Source organism: Vulpes lagopus, chromosome 19 (assembly GCF_018345385.1).
Source record: "Vulpes lagopus strain Blue_001 chromosome 19, ASM1834538v1, whole genome shotgun sequence".
NCBI lineage: Eukaryota > Metazoa > Chordata > Mammalia > Carnivora > Canidae > Vulpes > Vulpes lagopus.
In genome coordinates this window covers 42196866-42213147 of record NC_054842.1, presented here as the reverse complement: position 1 = coordinate 42213147, position 16282 = coordinate 42196866, and the positions used below count along the sequence as shown (strand labels likewise).

Sequence of the window (16282 nt, the reverse complement as noted above, 5' to 3'; positions counted from 1 at the left end):
CTGAAGGCGGCGCTAAACCACTGAGCCACCCAGGCTGCCCAGTTGATGTCTTTTTAGATACAAGATTAAAACATAATCCATGAAGAAATCATTGATAAGCCAAGCTTCATTAGATGAAAAACTTCTGCTCTGTGAAAGATAATGTCAAGAGAATGAGGAGACAAGCCACAGACTGGGAGAAAATCTTTGAAAAAGAAGTCTGATAAAGGACTGTTATGTAAAATATACAAAGAACTCTTAAAATTCAATAATAATTTTTAAAAAAGCAAAAAATGGGCCAAAGACCTTTACAGGTACCTCACCAAAAAAAGATAGACAGATGGCAAATGGGCACATGAAAAGATGTGTGTCATATGCCATGAGAAATGCAAATTTAAAAAGATACCACTTTTAAGATACCACTACACACTTACTATAATGGCCAAACACCAGGACACAAAAATTTTTGACAATGATGAAGAGCAACAGAAGCTCTTATACATTGCTGGTGGGAATGGAAAATAGTACAGGCACTTTGGAAAACAGTCCGTGGTTTCTTACAAAACTAAACATACTCTTAGGATTCCTTGATGTTTACACAAATGAGTTGAAAAATTATGCCTGTAAAACAACCTGCACCCAGATGTTTATAGCAGCTTTACTCATAATTGCCAAAACTTGAAAGCAACCAAGATGTCCTTCAGTAAGTAGACAAACTGTGATACATCCAGACCATGCAATTATTCAATGAGAAAAAGAAATGAGTTGTCAGGCCATGAAAAGACAGGGAGAAATCCTAAATGCCTGTTAGTAAGTGAAAGAAGCCAATCTGAAAAAGCTACATACTGCAGGATTTTAACTCTGTAACATTCTGGAAAAGGCAAAACTCTGGAGAGTGTAAAAACATCAGTGGTTGCCTGGGGCAGGGTCTGGGGCAAGAGGAGATGAAAATAAGCAGAGTACAGAGGAGTCTTTAGAGCAGTAACAATACTCTGTAATGATGGACACGTGTCAATATACGTTTGTCCAAACTGAATAGAAGGTACACCAAGAGTGACCCTAAAGGAAACCATGAATTTGGGTGATTATAATGTGTCAATGTACATTTATCCTTGGTAAAAAGAAATGTATCAATCTGGTGAGTGACATTGACAATGGGGAGGCTACACACGTGTGGGCTCGGAGGAACTATGGGAAATCTCTGTCCCTCCCTCTCAATTTTGTTATAAACCTTACACTGCTTTTTCTTTTTTTAAAAAGTCTTATTTTTCAAAAAATGTCTGTGCCTTACCCTAAAAATTCACATTTCTGAATGTATTTGTAAAAAGTCAGGATCTCTGATTCAGCAAAAAATGTTTAAATCGGTAAATAAAAAAAACATCAGTAAATAGTTCATTTTGCATACAAATACTATACAAAAAAAAAGATGCTCTGTCAGTAAGTTAATGAATTATCTACCTTTAAGGACAATGGCCAATTCTTAGGTCTTTAGTCACAACATAAACACTCATTTCATTGAGTCTAAAACCTTGATGTCATAACTGCAGATTGTGACATTTGAGACTGCCATGTGTAAAAATTGAATTTGAAATACCCTTCTCGGGATCCCTGGGTGGCGCAGCGGTTCGGCGCCTGCCTTTGGCCCAGGGTGCGATCCTGGAGACCCGGGATCGAATCCCACATCGGGCTCCCGGTGCATGGAGCCTGCTTCTCCCTCTGCCTGTGTCTCTGCCTCTTTCTCTCTGTGACTATCATAAATAAATAATAATAAAAAAAATTGAAATACCCTTCTCACTCACGTATAGTTAAGTATTTGCTTGACTTCAAGAAATATTCCCTTTAATCCTTTTTGCTTTTGGGAATGCTGACTTCTGAAATTTCCTAGTTCCTTACATTTTTCCTGAAGTGCTTTGGGCATTTTGGATTTTGCAAACATGCATAAATATGATCACATGGCCTAGTTGATAAGTGTCTAAGAAAGTATACTTTAATTTAAAATATTTGTATATATTTCATAGAGACACACATATACATAGGAATCAGTCTAAAGTGAACCTAAGATTTAAAAAAATTATTAGGGCAGCCCGGGTGGCTGGCGGTTTAGCACCACCTTCAGCACAGGGCATGACCCTGGAGACCCGAGATGGAGTCCCACGTTGGACTTCCGGCATGGAGCCTGCTTCTCCCTCTGCCTGTCTCTGCCTCTCTCTCTCTCTCTCTCTCTGTCTTTCATGAATAAATAAATAAAATCTTTTAAAAAATAAGTAAATAAAAAATTATTAGATAAAAAAGTAAGAGTAAGTTTTAAATATACCCATGTGAATGGACAGAAAAGTTATTTAATATATTCTATGAAAGGAAAAATAAGAAAATGTAATGTAATTAAATTTCAAGAACAGAATACACCTTTTTTAAAAAAGATTTTATTTATTTTCCTGAGAGAGAGAGCAGAGCAAGGAGAGAAAGCACAAGTAGTGGGGAGGGGCAGAGGGAGATGGAGCAGACTCCCTCCTGAGCAGAGAGAGCTTATGCAGGCCTGGATCCCAGGACCCTGGGGTCATGACCTGAGCAGACGGCAGAGGCTTAACCACCTGAGCCACCCAAGCATCTGCAGAACACACCTTTTTAAAAAAGATTATTCCATTGTCCCTTTCTGCATCGAAGTGAATATCATAACATTTAGATCAAAGTGTATGACAATTGTCTTAAAATTCAATAGACTTTGGTTCAGATCTCAGTCACATTATCTGCTGGGCCAGCTACTTTGTCCTCCCTAAGTCACAGTTTTCTCACTCTTTCCATCTTTCCACCAATGCCACATCCTAGTTAGCCCATGTTTTTGTTTTTTTAAATATTTTATTTATTTATTCATGGGAGACACACAGAGAGAGGCAGAAACATAGGCAGAGGGAGAAGCAGGCTCCCTAGGGGAGCTTGATGCGGAACTCGATCTCAGGACCCTGAGATCATGACCTAAGCCGCAGGCAGATGCTCAACCGCTGAGCCATCCAGGTGCCCCAGACAGCCTATGCTTATAACAATTTGTTGTCCTTCCATTTTTTCTCCATACTCATAAATCATATCTGAGCACATCTAGGGTGCATGGTGTATATATTCATGTCCATATGTATGCATGTATATGAAGTAACTTTTTAGCAAAAAATCACCTCATGTTTTTTAGTATAATTTTACTTCCAAAAGAATTACGTTCTCTTTTTCTTCTTGGTCAGTCATTTCTATTTGTGCCTCCTTGAGATGATATTGAAATCATTTTGATTAGGGTTCCATGTGTTTTCCAAACCCTCAGTCACTCTTTTCCATTCTTCATTGCTACATTTTTGGAGATTCAACACACTTTCCACTTCATGCATCAAAGACAATTTGATCCAGATGGTATAAGTGAGTTTAAGCTTTTAAAATCATATAAACTACATCCATGGGCACAAAATAACATAAAAATGTATCTTTGAAACCACTCCAATTATATTTTCAACATCATAGAATGTGTGAAGATTCAGAAAACTAGTGAAAGGCACACTTTCTCAATTTCCATAGAGAAAAAAGCAATAGTGACTTGTAGAGCTAATACACACGCACATACACACACACACAGCCTATTTTATTTTTTCATGGTTCTTTTTAAAAATTACCACAAATAACAGAATTCTATTCTGTAACAATTCTGGAGGCTAGAAATCTGAAGAGAAGGTGTTATCAGGATTGACTCATTATTGTGAACTCAGAGGAAGCCTCTTCTGGTGGTTGCTAGTAATTCTTGGTGCTCCTTGGCTTTAGAGAAACATCATTCCAATCCATGCCTGCATTGCACATGGTACTCTCCTTCATCTGTCTTTGTTTCCAATTTCTCTCTTCTTATAAGACACTAATCATTGGATTAGGACCAGCCCAAATTAGTATGGTCTCATCTTAATTTGATTACATCTGTAAAGACCCTATGTCCAAATAAGATCACATGTACAGGTACCAAGGATTAGGGTACTAACTAATTTTTTAGAGGGATGCAATTCAACCCACAATACACTGCAATGTCAATTTTAGGCAAATTTATGGGGCTTTTTTTGAATAATAGTATGGGAGCACGTAGCAAAAGGAGTGGTGAACAACATTAACAATTTTCTGTTCTCAAATATCAAAACTCATAAAATGGACACATTTCCTTTCCTGCTTGTCACTATAGAAAGATCATGAGAGCACCATGATTAACATTGTTTCCGACATACATGTAGCAGAAATCTTCACTTTAATTGCTTTGGGCAAGAAAAATAGGGGGATTACATAACAGGATAGTCTAAGTGGATTTTTAGCTGGTAAAATAATTATAGAAAGTATTGTCACTGAATTTCTGTCATCCTGAGATCAGCCTCTAATAGGGACTTAACAGATTATTTATTCCAGCATTTGTATCAATGATATGAATGTAGACATAAAAAAGTGAACATAAAAGAGTCAAATTTATATGACAAAACCTAAGAAAAAGCTGACGTGATATGTTAACAGAATACAGATTCAAATTAACCTCAATAGGCTACATCTAATTTTCGTCATGAGGCTGAGGAGCTTAAACCCACAAAATAGGTTGAATGAAGAAGATGAAATTATATAGGCAAAATAGGAGTTTCTGTTTCTAAAATAAAAAGTCAGTTTGCTCATGTAGACACAGTATCTATAGCCTTAAAGAGCTAGTTTGATGATATCCCCTATAAATGGCTAACCAGATTATGTTTCTTTAATTACCATTAAATGGGTTTCAGGGTGAGGCCTCACTAAATGAGCCCAAAATCAGCAGGTAAGAGAGAAAAAAAAAAAAACCTTCCATTGCATGTGCTCTGGAGAGAAACCATTTCATTACAAGGATTTCTGTTTTGACTGACTTTTCCTGGTTAATGTGCCAGAGAAGTTAGCTTGAAACACATTTGTGTCAAGTCCATCCATAAGGAGAAATCTGACAATGGGAGACTTTACCCCCAAAGCATATTGTTGCTGGCATCGTGCTCATGTCACATCATGCTGCATGAAATAGAAATATTTTCCATTTTCCAATACTCCTATTGTTGCTGGCATCCTGTTCATATCTAATGCTGCATAAAATGGAAATATTTCCCATTGTCCAAATACTCTCCTTGCACTGATTAGTTGGAAGGAAAGTTTATTTTCCTGGTCAATGTTATAATGTATGAACACTGTGGGAGCCATGAGGTACTTTGGACTCCAAAAATGTTGAGAGCAGCAAGGAGGATTATCATTGAGAACTGGGCAATCTGCCATAGATTGTTTGCTGGCAAAACCATCAAGCTATTACTTTAATTGCTAAGAAGAACCCTCCTCCCACCATACTCATCTCCCTCCACCCCCAACTTCAGTCTCCTCTCATTTCTTGTTATCTTTGTTTCCTCTTTCATCAAAATTCTTTAGGTTCCATTTCCCTTATTCCTTATATGCAGACCTAATTGGACTAAAGAACTGAGGTCAGGAAATACAAGGTCATCTACCAGACACCAATAAGTAAAATTTCTCTAGTATACAATGAAAGGACAGACTCCAGGGTAATTAATGTTGGGGTTTAATCACCACAAATATACTAGAAACGGTTAATATGCCAATAAAGCTAATGTAATTGGACCTCACTAATAGAGCCCTACTGATATTTCATTGTGTTACGTAAGTATCAGACCAATTACTAGAAAACAATTAATAACCCTAAGGAAAGTAATCTCAATGTAAGGAATCTGCAATCATGACAAATAGAAATAGCAAAAAGAAAGCTGTTCAATCTTAGGAAGAAAATATTTAAGGAAAGGTGTATAGCAACTTAATCACTTAAAAGGCTACTGAATTAAAGTAAGAAACAGATTCTCTTTTGGAACAAAAAATAGAATCAAGAAAAAACAAAGAATGTCTTGTGGATATAGATTTTGTTTAATAAAAAGAGCTTTCTGGGGTGCCTGGGTGGCTCAGTCGGTTAAGCACCTGCCTTCAGCTCAGGTGTATGATCCCAGAGTCCTGGGATAGAGTCCTTCATCAGGCTCCCTAATCAGTGGGGAGTTGGCTTTACCTTCTCCCTCTGCCCCTCCTCTCACATGCTCTCTCTCTCTCTCTCTCTCTCTTTGCTGTCTCTCTCAAATAAACAGAGAAAATCTTTAAAAAATAAAAAAAGTTTTCTAACAGTTTGGTTTATCTAGCAATAAACTGCTTGAAAATGTTATGAATTTGTGAGAGTTAAAATTTCAATAATAATAAGATAGCTTGTACAGGGATAACTCTCCCATTGATATTGATAATAAACCTGAAAGAATTTAAAAACAACTATTTGAAGACATTGGAGAGCTGTCAAAAGCAGACCAAAACTGTAGGGGATTTGACCAGTAAAAGAGGGTATTATATAACTAAGTGAGTCCTATGTTTATACAGCCTTTTCCCTGCAGACATTTCCCAGTCTTCAAGTGCAGGACATCTAGAACACCAGTAGAATGCTTCAGGTTTAGTGACTTGTGATGTCAGTGAAGAGATCTCAGGCTCCACATTGAGAGTAATATAAGAGAGTAAGGTGACACAGAGGGAAGAACATTAATATCTGCTCATAAAAAGCCCTAAAATCCTTGGCTGACTGCTAAACTTTACATGTGCTAGAGAGACTCCAGTGATGCCAGCAGAAAGTAGCAGCCAAAAGGACTGAATAGAGATTTCAGTTGCTGTTCACTGCAAGGAAATAGAGTTTAGAATATGAGTACTGCTAAGGGCATAGAGTAGCTTGGTAATACTTTCAGGCATTTGATAGACTGGCCTTAATATAGTATAAACCAAATGCTCCAGAAGTTAAAGATGATTTACCTTCAATTGCACGTCAGAGAATAATTAATTCTTTTCAGAGGAAGAAGACAAAAATCAAAAGTACTACATTATCTATAATATCTTATACACCATAAAATATTCATATACATCCCAAGAAACAGAAAATTGTGGCTCTGTCAAAAAAATAAAAAATTAAAAGCAACTTAAAGAAACAGATCCCAAGGTGAATCACATATTGGAATAGTGAACAGGTATTGTAAATAAGTTTAATAATTTAAAGAAAATGGGGATCCCTGGGTGGCGCAGCGGTTTAGCGCCTGCCTTTGGCCCAGGGTGCGATCCTGGAGACCCGGGATCGAATCCCACATCGGGCTCCCGGTGCATGGAGCCTGCTTCTCCCTCTGCCTGTGTCTCTGCCTCTCTCTCTCTCTCTCTGTGTGACTATCATAAATAAATAAAAATTTAAAAAAAATAATTTAAAGAAAATGATGGTCAAAATGAAGGAACAGGTATGCAGTCTCACTAGGTACACAGAAACTGTGAAAAAGAACCAAACAGAAATACTAGAACTGAAAAATGTAATATCCATAATAGGCTTAACAGCAGATTGAAATAAGGCCAGAATATTATGAAGAGTTATCCATAGAAGTTATTCAATTTAAGGAGAAAAAAATTGGAAAAAAAAAGTAAATGTCTTGGTGACCTATGAGGCAACATTAAGTGGTCTAACATAATTGAATTCACAGAGGGAAAGGAAAGAGCAACAATGGGTTAGGAAAGTAATTTAAAGAAATAATGGTTGAAAGTTTACCATTATCAATCTACATATCTATGACACTCAGAGGACACTAAGTAGGATAAATGCAAGGAAAACCACATATCATAAACTGTAGAAAACTAAAACTAAACAATTTCAGCTCAAAACAATATGAACCCTAGCCGATAAAAATGGAAGTTAAAACTATAGGAGAAGGGAAAAAAAATCTGGTCACTCAAAATTCTATACTCAGTGAAGATACCATTAAGATGCATATGAGATAAAAACATTTTTAGATTTAAAAAGGTGAGAGAATTTGTTTGTAGCTGTTCTGAACTACAAGAAATACCTAAGGAAATTCTCCAGCCTAAAGGAAAGTGAGATAAGTCTTTACAAGAAAAAATGAAAAGCAAAAGTTATCTGTATGTGGATAAATATAAAAGTTATCTTTTTCTTCTCTCAATATCTGTAAACCACAACCAACTGCTTTATCAAAAGAAAACATTTTATTAAGTAGTTTATAATTTGTGTGTATGTAAAGCCTAAAGAGCAATGGCCCATAGCATTCAGGAACCACAAAGTCTTGTTGGGAATTTCTTAATCTCATTAAAATGACGAAGTACAATATTAACTTTAAGCAGACTGTGATAATGTAAGAACAACTAGTAAAAAGAAAATAATACAAAGTGTAGCCTGGAAGCAGGGCAACTAAAATAGAATCAATACAAAAAATAATGAACTTGCTATCCCTTGAAGTATTCAAGTAGAAATGTCATCAGATCAGGAATTTTAGAAAGACATGGGTTGGAATCCTTTTTATTCCCCTCAAAATTTCTGATTTGGGCATAAGACACACTTCCAATTATTTTTTTTTACCACTACCCCCTCCCACCGTCAAAGGAGTGTGTTTTTTTCACAAAACATGTTTTGCTTTTGAACTTTTTCATGTGGCCATTGGGGATGGCCATTGCTCAATTTCTCATCACTGTCAAGAATTTAGAACAAAGCTAGTGAATAGTATTCTGTTTTGCTGTAGTTTTGGCACCAGTGTGTTTTGTGCTTTCCATATAAATTTACTTCTGTGTTTCTGTAACGTCTTGTGCAATTATTACTGAGAAATACAAGACGATTTTTTTTTAAAATCTAACTCTCACATGCATATTAACAAGCTGCATACAAAGGAAAATGGGAAATTCCAGAACTCCCATATGCCTCCCCCGGTCCAAACTTCCCCCATGCTGGAGCGCCGCCAAGTACTCTTCAGAGCTTAACCTAATTTACTTCGGTCCAGTGTCTGATTTTTTTTTTTTTATACCGTCGGGGGCCTTTAGACGCCCCGAGCTCCAGTCAGGGGATTGAGCTGCTCCCCAGGGCCCACCAGAGACCTGAACCCCAGGAGCTTGGAAAAGGCATTGGTGCCCAACAATGGCAATTAGCAAATGACCTTTCCTGTCCCGAGGTCAGCGACCTGGGCACCCCCGCTCTCCGCCCGGCTCTCCTGGGCTCCCTCCCGCCCGCATCCCAGGGGCCTCCAGCGACCAGCGGGGCGGGGCACCCAACGGGCCTGGGCTCGCGCCTGTTGCCCGCTGGCCTGGCACGGCCGAGGCCAGTTCTCCAAGCCAAGGGGGGGCGGAGGGGGCGGGCAGAGGCAACTGCACCGGGCTCCTGCACAACGGCGGTTTCTCCCGGTCCTTCCCGCTCGGGCGTCCCCGTGCACCCCTCACCTGTCTCTGCCCTCGCGCTAGATCCGCGGCACCTCGGCCCCCGCACCCCGGCCCCCGACGCCCAGGCCCGCAGCCCCGCGCCCCCCGGGACCGCAGAGCGCCAGGCGCGGGGGGCGGGGCCCGAGGCCCAGGACCACGCCCCCGGGCCCGCGATGCCCCGCCCCTCCGGGCGCGGATTGGCTGTGCCTGCGGGAGGCCCGCCTCCTCCCGCCCTGCCACGCCCCCTGCCCCGCCCCCTCTCGCCGCGCCGCGGGGACTCGGACCCCGGGCTGGGCGTCGCGGGCGAGCGGCGGACGGCGGGCGGCGGTGAGCGGGGCCGGCGCGGGGGCGGCGGCGGCCGGGCTGGGAGTGCGCGCGGCGCGGTCTGGGCTGCGGGGCCTCGGGGCGCGAGGCGGGGCTGCGGGGACGCGGGGGGCCGGGCCGGAGGGGGCGCTCTGGGACGGCGGCCGCTCCCGCCCCGGGGCCTCCGGGCGCCTCCTGGGGCCTCCGGGCGCCTTGGGCCGCTGTCGCCGCGCGGGTCTCGGTCGCGCAGCCCCGGTCCTAGCTCTCGCCCCCTCCCCCCCGCCCCGGCCTCGCAGGCCTCCGCGGGCGCCGCGCTCGCCGTCGGCTCGGGATCCGCGGGGAGAAGGTTTGCGCCGACTTCTGGCGCTCCTGGCGGCGGCGGGCGGGGAAGGAGGAGACTTTCCTCTGCTTAGGAAGCGGGGACCGGGGGCGTGACCCTGGAGACCCGGGATCGAGGCCCGCGCGGCTCCGGCGTGGAGCCTGCCTCTGCCTCCGCCTCTGCCTGGGTCTCTGCCTCTCTCTCTCTCTCCCTCTTCCTCCCTCGGTCTCTCATGAATATCTAGACACGTAAAAGTTTAAAATGTAAAACGTTTGGGGATCCCTGGGTGGCTCAGTGCTTTAGCGCCGCCCTCAGCCCAGGGCGTGATCCTGGGGTCCTGGGATCGAGTCCCGCGTCGGGCTCCCTGCATGGAGCCTGCTTCTCCCCCGCCTGTGCCTCTGCTTCTCTCTCTCTCTCTCTCTCGAATAAATAAATAAAATCTTCAAAAAATAAAAAATAAAACGTTTATGTGTCAAGACAGATTTTTCTTTCATTTATTTTCTCGTCTTTTTATCCTAGGATATACAATTCAGGTGAGTTGTGGGTTGTTTTTTTTTTTCCTAATATTTTGTTTATTTATACATGAGAGACACAGAGACAGAGAGAGAGAGGCAGAGACACAGGCAGAGGGAGAAGCAGGCCCCACGCAGGGAGCCCGACGTCGGACTCGATCCTGGGTCTCCAGGATCACGCCCTGAGCTGAAGGCGGACGCTCAACCACTGAGCCACCCAGGCGTCCCAATTCAGGTGAGTTTTTGACTTTTTATTGCATGTTTGAAATATAGCTACCAAAAAAAGTACAGATCAAGATATTAGGCATTAACGTTGATTTCCCAACTACTTAGATTTAATATTTTACTCACTTGTCTTGGTTAATCTTGAAAGACCAGCCTGGTTTCCATTAGACTTGGGAAAGCCAAGGAAGCTCATCAAGACACTCAGTGAAGTTATTGTGAATTCCATGGGCCAGTGACCTTAGGCAAGAGAGCACATTAACTTTCTGATTAGGAAAAAGACACAAAATTATTATTATTTTTTTTTTACATATGATGTGATTGTGTGTTTTGAATGTCTATAGGAAACAACTGGAAATATCAGAAAAAAATTTTAATAGTGTCCAATTGCATCCAACCATAACTAGTAGATATATCAATGGATGTTCCGTACATAAAAAAAAAAAGGAACATAATAAACCATTCAATTTAGCATGGAATAACATGTAACTGAAAAACCTATTAAAAAGTTAACCTCTTTCAGATGTGAGAATACATTGAATGTACAGGTAAAAATGCAATAAAATACATAACATTTTCCTAAAGGTATAATTTCTCTAAGAGAATATATATATTAAAAAGCTTTCTAACTGAATTTTTTTGTATCTAAGTCAGCTGTTTGTTTAGTTTATGTAGAAAGACAGTATATATATTTTACTACATAATAAATAGGCATATCAAGCTATAGTGATTAAAAGACCGTGGAATACGGAATAGACCAGGCAAATCAATGAAATTAAGGAGACAGATTTTAGAATAAAAGGAATGCTGCCTTTTTTGTAAACGTGCATTTTAAATCAGGTAGTGGGGAAGAAATGACATGTAATTGATCATGCTTAAATAATCAGGTATTTATTTTGGAAAACTAATAATAAAACTGGAACTCTCTCTCACTCTTAGCACATGAATGTGATCTAGATGACTTATTAATTTAAATCTAAATGTAAGAAACCTAAAAGTAAAGAAGAAAACCTGGAAGAGTTTGTGAGCATGGCCTGTGGGTAAAGTGTTTTTGAAATTGATACAAAAAACTACAGCCTATTTAAGCACCGGACTCCTACTAACATTTGTATGCAGAAAACATACAAAGAGAGGAATGGTTAACAGGAAAAGAGCTAATTATAGTAATATGCCTAGAACTCTTATTAATGACTTTTAAAATCAGCAATCCAATTTGAGGATACAAAGAGTCCATTCAAAGCAAGAGAAATGCAAATGAGAAGCAGAAGACTCAGCCAGGCTAATTATCTGAAAAATGCAATTAAAGTAAGAGTTTTTGCATGTTTTACTAATTTTGAAAGTCGGATAATACTCAGTATTGTTGATAATGTGATAAGAGAAATACAGTATAACAAACTCTTTGTAAAAATGTATTGGTAAAACTTTTTTATGGTGATACCAAGCTATTACATTTTTCGAATTTCATTCACTTACTGGAATTTGTCATTCTCCTAAGCGTGCAAATAAAAATCTGTGTCGAAGATATTCACAGTAGTACTGTTTGTAATACAGAAAACTTGGAAATGGTTTCATAACCATTGATTGGGATTTGGTTACATAATTTATGGTACATCCAAAGGGGGGGGGGGGAATAATGTAAAGTTTAAAACATTTGATAGCTCTAGATTTTGTAAAGTGGAAATGTGTCCAAAGTATAAGAACACAAAAAACAAGTTGAAACACAGTATATATATATATATATATATATATATATATATATATATATAGAATATGTATACAGTAACATTTTTGTAAATAGTTTTGAACATAGACTGAATTATGTGTGTTCATGTTCTCTTAGTTGTATAAGGAAAAAGTGATGTTTTTATAATAGGAAAAATAATAAAGAACTTGAAAGTGTAACTAGTAATTTATATAGAATAACTTCTTTCTGGGCATATTAGTTATTTAATGTAGAAAGACATTTTCTTTCATACAGCTTTCCAGGTTGTTCTCTTCATTTACTTTGGTTTTGAATGTCCTCTTTCAGCTTCTTCCTTTGAAAATCCCTTCCTTTACTTGCTTTCTTAATATTAGTGCTAGGATGTTTCTTAGAGGCACACAACTGAACTTTTGCCTGAGGGATTTCACAGCCTGTTAACACTTTTATAAACAAAAAAAATGCAGGAATGTTCATGCTCTTTATGTATTTCAGCAGCATTGTACTTAAATTAAAATTAACCTTTACAGTACTTCAGAATGAGAGAGCGATGCTTAAAAAAGAAAAATACAATTAGACTACAAAAGCAAAAAAGAATGTATGGCAAAAATGCAGAAAAAATAAATGGCAAATTTGGGGGGAAATTCTTAAATTCTAATAGTATTTGTATAAATAACAGAAAATCTCAAAAAATAGACAAACAGAAAAATGGACAAATGATAGTTCACAGAAATGGAGATGCAAATGTCAGCCCCGTTTGGGGGGAGGAGGGGGGCGGAGCAGAGGAAGAGGGAGAAGTAGATTCCCTGATGAGCAAGCAGATGGGCAGAGAGCCCACCTGGGGGCTCAATCCCAGGCACCCTGACTTGAGTGGAAGGCAGCCGCTTAATGGACTGAGCTACCCAGGTGCCCCAACAAATTATTTTAAACATAATAAAAACTCAACTTCCTAATTAGATATGGAGCATAAAAATGTACCTTTCAGATTGTTAGTTACAAAAATGTTGATAAACATATTAGTAATCTAAGACATTTTTGTCTCACATGAATCTATTCAAATTCTTTGGAGTAGTTTGATAATTATGTCAGAATACAAATGCACAAAAGCTTGAAACAGCAATTCTCCCCCCAGTAATTTAATACAGAGGTACACAAAATATGTTTAAGTATATATAAGTCTATTTTGGTATGTTTTTAATTGCATGTATTAGGAAACAGTTTAAATTTTCATCATTAATAGGCCAATTAAAACTGACAGTTGAATGGGGGGATGAGAAAGGTGATGGGGATTAAGGAGTGCATTTGTGATGAGCACAGGGTGTTGTATGGAAGCGTTCAATCAATATATTGTATACCTGAAACTAATGTGATAGTGGATGTTAACTAACTGGAATTTAAATAAAAGCTTTAAAACAATAGGCCAGTTAAATAAACTGGTACAGCCGTTCAAAAGAGGAAGATTATGTGAATTGTAGTCAACATCCATACATTTTAGCAAATGAAGAAACAAAATACAGAAAGGTTCATAGAAGATTGTCATTTGTATTAAAAGGCATATGTATTAGTATATAATTAGAAAATCTCTTAGAAGATAAAAATTCTACCTATGGTTGCCTTTTGAAATGGGAAATGAGGATCTAGATAGGAGGGATTTTTACTTTTCATGGGTATGGATATATGTACTCATTGGCTGCTTGACTAATTCTACTGTTTGTTTGCAGATAATGCCTATTTTAAAATACATTCTTATAAATGTAAGGTTTCTTATTGAAATGATTTAATTGTAGGTCCGTATGCCAGCCTGATCTGTTGTAGTTTTTGATACTAGAAGACTAGCCAGAAAATGATGAAATAAGGCATTTTCCTGTAATCTCCCAGGTATCATAATTGTCATGATAATGGTTCCTTAAATGTATGGTATAAATACTGTGATAATAATACTCTTCTGATATTTTTTGTACTCCAAGTAACAAAAATACTCCCCCCACACACACTTTTTTAAAGATTGTATTTACTTATTCATAAGAGACACACAGAGAGAGGCAGAGACACAGGCAGAGGGAGAAGCAGGCTCCATGCAGGGAGCCTAATGCAGGACTCGATCCCAGGACCCCAAGATCGCAACCTGAACCAAAGCCAGACGCTCAACCACTGAGCGACCCAGGCACCCCAATATTTCCCCCTTTAAAGCCAGAATGGAAAGGCCTAATACTCCTTTTAAACAATTTAATTTAATATGTTTAATAAAAGCTATTTATGAACTGTGGCTATCACTTTGCTTCCATTTAATCTCATTCATTCATTTGAAAAGAAAGCTAAATCACCAACCTCTAAGATTCTTCTCTGGTAAAAAGAAGGAATGGTTTAGAAGGAATCATGGTGTGACGAAGATAAATATGTTTATATGTTATGAAAACATAAATTGGTTAGATTTTGCCAATGTGTTTATTTGTTCCTAGTGAAAATCACAGTTTCTATGAAGTTTTTCACAGGGCCGATTTCATGTAAAGATATAATTAAATAAATAGATGTTCTACAAATAGTCTTAATGAGAGACTCTGTGCATCTTTGGGACATTTCTACTACTTATTTCATCACAAAGTAACAAGCCTAGGTTTATCTTGTTAGTGCAAGCCTCTGTAATTGCTTTTTGAATAGGACAGTTTCTTAATTCTTGCTATGTGCCAGCAACCTATTAAGTTGCCAAGGTGTGGAACAGGAAATGACTGAATTCTTCACAGTCATTGAACTTCAAATCCATTCATATTGGGTCCACTCTCTATCCAGTTTCCTCATAATCAAGAAACCCATAAAACTAATCAACACGATTACATATACTTCCAGGAGCCAAGATTTTGGCTTAAAGTCTATAGAGAATTGTACTTGGAAGTGTGTATAAAACATTTCATCTTTGGTGAACTTGAGATCTAACTAGTTACAGACACACTATAGAGAATATATTGTTCAATTTTATTTTTTTTTTCAATTCAGGTTATAAAATCTATTCGATTATATTCCTTCTACGAGAATGAGAATGTATCACTTAAAACTTTTGCAGCATATTTTGGATTTCTTTTGAACTTCAGAAGAAATTTTTTTGGGTTTACAGATAGATGAGGTTTGAGGAAAATTTTGGATAAATATTGCATTAGTGAATTGAAGATTTAATTGAGTTTATTAAGATATGATTCCTTTCAAAGATGGATTTTTACTTGGAAAAGGGTGTTGTAGATCTGTAATTGTGGATGGTGTGTGTGTGTGTGTGTTGAGAGGTATATCAGAATCACCTGGGAAATGGTTTCAAACCTCATACACTTAGAGAAAGAAGTGCCCTAGATTTGCGTTTCTCAAAGTGTGATCCTAAATCAGCAGTGTCAGCATCACCTGGTCTCATATGTTCTGTGACATATTTGGAAGAGTTACAAATTTCTTTTATACACCTGCTCCTTCCTTGAGAATTACTGTATTTGCTGAGGTATAGAATTTTTGTAGGAAAGAATTTTGAAATTGATTTGTTCAGACTTTCATGTCTTTAGGCCTAACATACTTGTCTATGTGTGTTCAAGAAGCTCTCTTTATGAAATATTTGCATAGTTTTTTTTCAATTTCAGTGTGACGAAAATTTTGGAATTTTTACAGTCACAAGAACAAAATGGACCATAGTATTTAATAACGTATTCAGCAGTGGGGGGCACTTGATGGGATGAGCACTGGGTGTTATGCTATATGTTGGCAAATCGAACTCCAATAAAAAAAATTACAAAAAAATCGAACTCCAATAAAAAATATACAAAAAAATAACATATTCAGCAAATTTGACTTTCTTAAATATTCTTAATATTGAATTAGGGCAAAGAAATGTCTACATTTATTTTCTAAATGTTAACATCAAATGGTGAGTTAATTTCTGGAAAATTTTTATAGGAAAGTTGCATTTCCTATTAATCTTTTAAAAATTTCTTTTTTTTTTCTTTTAAA

At 38.5% G+C, this 16282-nt stretch overlaps 1 protein-coding gene across 5 annotated transcripts in view; it reads left to right on the top strand.

Annotated features, from left to right (window-relative positions):
• Nucleotides 1-16282, top strand: part of PLSCR4 (phospholipid scramblase 4) — a 111925-nt gene that overhangs the window by 60113 nt on the left and 35530 nt on the right. The window contains exon 1 of one of the 5 annotated variants that reach the window (XM_041734180.1): nt 9517-9576. The exons of 1 other annotated variant lie outside the window; for it this stretch is intronic. The gene's annotated coding sequence lies outside the window, so the exon portion shown is untranslated. Of the gene's footprint in view, nt 1-9516; nt 9577-10554; nt 10619-16282 lie in introns of those variants that run through there. 3 more of the 5 variants (XM_041734179.1, XM_041734178.1, XM_041734181.1) reach the window with 3 other exon arrangements.